Genomic DNA, 6,000 nt, shown 5'->3' on the forward strand with positions numbered 1-6,000 from the left:
AAATGGTAACATAATAATTAGAGCATGAAGACAATTGCATAACAACACACTGTCCCATTTGTTTAAAAATAAATTGAAGACTTTATTCTGCTGCGTTTCACTAAATACATTGTATCAATTTGTTTAGATTGACCATTATTTAGGTAATTATTCCCGACAGTTTCACACTAGCCAGACTTTTGACTTCTTTTTTAAATTGCAAATGACTTGCATATGTTCCATATTAGACTCTCCAGAAATGACATAAAAGTTAGTAATCTTGATAAACATAATTTTATAAAATCGAGGATATATTAATCCGATTTTTTTCTCAGCGTTCAATTATACGTTTTCGTGTTTTCCCGGCCACATTTCTAAATCAAATAAGTTGCCACTCAAAATAAAAAGAGAAGACAGCACCTTATAACAATTAGTTATCAATTAATCAAATTATTAGTTATCAAAATATACTTCCAATAAATTATATTTCAAGGAAAAAAGATCGGTGAGTTCATTTTGTTTACAAAGCCTCTTCTGCGTATACATGAAACGAGACGACAATAATGTTAGACATTCGTCAATTAGGACACCCTTCTACCAGCCTTTCATGCTATGTGACATTAATCTATGGGTTCATCTTGTAAACAAAGCATCATTTGTGTTTACACTCGGAGGCCCTTACGATCTCTAGACCTTTACTTGAGATGCTTAAAGTTGTTATAGTTCAAGCAAACACAGTCGTCTGTAAATTAATGCTTCACCGTAATAGTAAGTCGAACCAACGTAAAACACTCCATTGAAATATTTAAGACGAGCATGCTATGGACGGTTCTATGAGTATAACAGATCAAATGATAGTCTCGTCATAAAACTTTTTAAAAACAGCAATTATATAACACACACGATATCAAACGTCACTAAGAATACTATTGTCACTAAGACGCTGATGCATATTGCAAATATGCACAACCATATTATGTGAAAGCAGGACAACGCTATCCGATCCGTGTACATAATGAGTGAACACATGGTTGTTACTCTCGGATATTTCATACGTATGAAAAATACAACCATCTTATTGGAAAAAACTAAGACTTTGCAAGTTGGGGTTAGATACAATTGAAAAAATGATGTCATCGCTCGCTTGAAATGCACGTGTTTACAAAATTTGGCATTTATTTTAAAGCTGACTATTATTTTCGTAATTTGATACATATGAACTTAAGAAGCACTCTCAATATCCACTCTGTTATCCGAGCAATGCTAGCACGTCATTTATTTTATTCCTATGTACACAATGAACGAATTGTCACACCATATAACGAAACCCAGAGCAACAATTGATAATTCTTCATGATTGTCTAACGATGATTACCCATAAATGAATGAGTGTTTTCAGTAAACTTTACATAATAAGTGTTATTTCTGTGATAAAACGACAATAGTATGAAGTCCCTCTTCTAATCTTGTTGAGACTGAATTTTGAAACTCTTAACTGTTTACTCTTTATACAAAATGTAGTAAAACTGAAATAGTGTACAACAAGAATTATACAGGAAAACAAATGTCTGTTCTTACTTTTCCAAAGAGCAATATGACTTTTTGAAGAAAAGTTTCAATGTTGCCTAAGATATAACTTCCATCAACGCTGCTCCTCTTTATAACATTACTATATTTATTTGCATATGAATATTATTTCAATATTCTAAGCTAAAACCAATAAATTTTATGCTTGTTAAATAACGAACAAACAATTGCCTAGGAATTCGATATAACAGCAATGAATGGAACAGAGGCTACATAATTCGAACGGTCAAATATAAAAAAGGTTTAATTTTTAATGGTCATAATTACACAGTATACACATCAATGTTGCCAGTCGATTTAGCGAGCTATGAAATTTACCAGCTAAGCAGCCACAACGCAGCATTAATGAAAGAAAATGTATTTCATTGTCGAAATTAGCCTATAGGGAATATATAATTTTGTGTTCCGACTTTATATCTCATTACTTAGTGAATATATCATTAATACGACGAAAAATTCTTCCTGTAACCTTCCCAATTATACGGATTTATGAACATGTAAATCAGTCTCAGGTCTATCGTAAGATAGCTTGAGCGTCTGTAAACGCATATTTGAGAAAAAATATCATATGTGTTGCTCTTTCATAAACACTCTTTTCTCGCTTGACGGCAGTTTTTGTTGGAGAAGTATTCGACTCGGCTTGTTCTAATAAGTACAGAAAGGCACACAAGTCCAGCTCCAGCATATCGATTGTTCATCAGATGTACAAAAAAATTCACGGGTGTGATTTTTGATTAAATATAATTAAAATAAAAAATCGTTAGCGATTCAATCACACAAGCGATACAACTTATATAATTCAGGCGGCTGCGCTCATCACTACTAATAATTAAAACTGTACTTGTATCCCATGAATACGTTGTCTGCAGAACACCAAATGAAGACAATTAATTTCGTTCTGCGATATTTGACATCGGTCGGTTAAAGGATTCACAGAATATTAGTCTTGCCGAGTTGTTTATTTGTTAAGATTCACGTTTTCGATCTAGATAGTGCATGTAAATTGGTCAGGAAAACGAATTCGTATGCACTGACGAATAATATTTTAAGGACAAATACATATACGTAAAATAAAGTTGTCAAACAATCGATTGTTCTCAATGTGAATTAATTGACGGACAGACAATTTGGTATGTGTTTTGTCTAAAATATATGTCTGTCATCATATTATTAATTGAAGTATCGGTTTTCTTTAAAAACAAAGGGTACGTAAGATGTATGCCAAAAGACAAAAAAAGATACTAAATATTACAAAAGGAGTTTTAATTTGGATTATTTTACCCGTTTAAACAAATGTGCACGCATATTTATTGACATAACAAAGAAAAACCCCCATTTTTTTGCAATAACAATTTACACAAGCATCTCGGATTTTTCCAATTCTAAAATATTAATGCACCTGAACCCTTTATTTAACTACAAAGGAAACATGTTAACAAACATTTGCCAAGCAAGTATCGATGTCATACGTTATTTCGTGTGAAAGTTGCAAAAATAGTTGTTTGAATGATTTTTTTTTTCATTCAAATGGGCCAATTGGCAAGGTTTGGTATAAAGCTAATCTGCTACAAAAGGTCATTATCAAAGTTGATAATAGAATCAACTAGTAGAGATATATATGTAAGTAATTAATTTTCTTTCATGTCGATTTTATTTGATTGTATGAGATTTATAAGTACAATTTGAATGACTGTTCAACCGAATAATGCACGCTTGAAATATATTTTCGTGGTAGCCATATCGATTCTTGGAAATGACTTTTCAAGTTTGCTGTTTGAAGACCGCTTTACAAAAGACTTACTAGGATTAATTTATTCATGAAACATGAAGTCTTCCTCGTTGTTTGATACCAAGATTTTGCAAATCGGTTGAAAACTGATGGAATAGTGAGCTTCGGCAATTTCTGGTGTGCCGAAGTCAGCATTTCACATTTTTTGTATTGATATTTTGTATAACAATGGACAATGTAGAGGGATTTGACAGGGGGTAGAAGCTGTGGGGAGAGGAGTAGCCTAGAGAGAGAGAGAGAGAGAGAGAGAGAGAGAGAGAGAGAGAGGGAGGGGGGGGTGTAGCAATTACTGCCGAGTGCCTGTGATAAAATTAAGATTATCAATGTTGGGAGCAGATTAATTAAATGTCGGTAGATACGATTATCCATGTGAAACTAATCTCAGTTTTAAAACATGTTTGCTCATGCATACGGCAGTGATCTAAAATTTATGTTATTACCATTTTCAAATGCAAATTACCTTACACAAATAATATAAGAAGTGCATATCGGAGGCATAATCGAACAATCAATTGTATTATTTCGTTTGTGTTTAACACATGTTAGAATTTCTTTAAAAAAAAAACAGTTATTTTATAATTACGTTAAAATGTACTGTTCGTATTTGCCCACCTGTCTATTAGACGCTGATTCTTAAAGTGTAATTTGAACGGTGAGCCGTATGGTAAAAGCTTTTTACCATTTGACAATTCGGAACCAGACTTGATATGTAATAGTATTTATATATTTATAAATGCACACATTTGCTGTTGTTCTTAAATGATAAAGAGTATGCTTTTTACACTTGGTTCCCAGTTCGTAAAGCCATTTGTCTATCACGTGTTAGAGAGTAAAGTGCGGTAATATGTTTCAGGAGGACCGAAGTCACTCTCAACAAAAGCTTCACTTTTCTAGTAATGTTAACCTAACGCTTCATGATTCATTAATGTATTTAAATCTAGTATAAAATTGAATAAATGTGAAAAAGATGGATATATTTTGAGTAAAGCATTTAGAAAATGGATTTCTTTGCCACTTAATTGCGAAGGGATGTGACAACGACTTTCACAAGTTTGTTATTCATATGTTGTACACAACAATGATTTTGTAGACTTAATGGTGTTGTCATGTTAAATAAATTTTTAGTAATATTTATAAAGGGTAACGTTTGCAATCGACAAGACATTTCTATATACTATAAATGAAACTCTTTGTATTATCATCTTTTTTTATTCGGTCATGAAAAAAGTAGAATAAAAATAGCTTTTTCACGCAATAACAAGAACAGAAATAGTGACATTATTAAAAAATAGTGTTCGATAGTCAGCCTATCTGTTAAATGTAGAAGTTATCAGACAAAATGATGTGCTTTGGATTTCGGAATCTCCTATCAAAACTGTTTCTTTTGTCTCATTTTTTCATTCTTAATCTTTCAAGTCAATATAGCGTTATATTCCAATTAATTACAAACAAACATTTACACATTCACATTAAATTAATGGAAAGCGTATATGTTTTTTAAATTGCATGTTGAAAATTATTTAGAGTATAACGCTTATTAAACATTTACGCTATTCAGTTTGTTAAAGGGACCGTCAACAACGAATGACGAAAACATTACTTGAAAAAAGTTCATATCTTCAGTATATTCTGTAATAAAATTTCGCGATGTGAAATCGAAAGTACATCGTGAAAATAGGTGACATAACGATATACACACTTTAAATAACGCATGTAGATTGATCATTTAAGAAAAATTATATATATAATTCACTACGCATGCACAATTTTGATTCATGTGTTTACCACGTGACGATGATGATTAATCTACTTGCGTTATTTTTAGTTAACTGGTAGTTACCTGGTACCTGTACACAGTAAAATATATTACCGAATATACTGAATATATCAACACTTTTTCAAGTAATGTTATATACCAGTTGTGATATTTTAATAAATATAAACTAATAATTGTAAAAAAATACGGTATTTTAGAACTTTTCTTGTTTCGTCCCTTTAATGCATTTATAACTAGTTTAAATACTTATAATATCTCAGGTTGGTTTTTAACCTAATTTACTTCCTAGTATTATGATGCTATAAAGAGAATAATATGTAAATGTCCAATTGTTTTGTTACACTATAGGTGGAAATTATAAAACAATAACACCGATGATTGTTTTTGCTGATTATTATACATCTACGCCAACAGTTTTAAAGGCATGAAATACATTGAATGGCGGGAATGAATTTGTTGCATAACGTTTTACGTATTTATAAAAAGTTTATGAGCAATTGAATATGAGTTCTATACGTTTTCGCTGTTTTTTTGTTGTTGTTTAAAATATACTTAATCTTTTATCAAATAATTTTTTGTTGAATCTGATTTATATATACTAAAATTGGAGTATTTATAGTTCATTCCAAGTAATATGTTGTACCTCCAATCATTGACTGATATGAAAGTCTACGAGCCTCATATAAACATTCATACCAGGCAAATTTGTATCAGAAAAGATAAATCATTAAATCACGTTACTTACACACCTTAATTCCTTTCAGGATGAGCGCTACAATGTCGAGGTTGACCGCATCACTGGTTACATAACGAGCTCGCTGTTGTGTATGCCTGTCCGGAACTCTGACAGCGACATCGTGGCCGTGTT

Source organism: Dreissena polymorpha, chromosome 15 (genome assembly GCF_020536995.1).
Source record: "Dreissena polymorpha isolate Duluth1 chromosome 15, UMN_Dpol_1.0, whole genome shotgun sequence".
Taxonomy (NCBI): Eukaryota; Metazoa; Mollusca; class Bivalvia; order Myida; family Dreissenidae; genus Dreissena; species Dreissena polymorpha.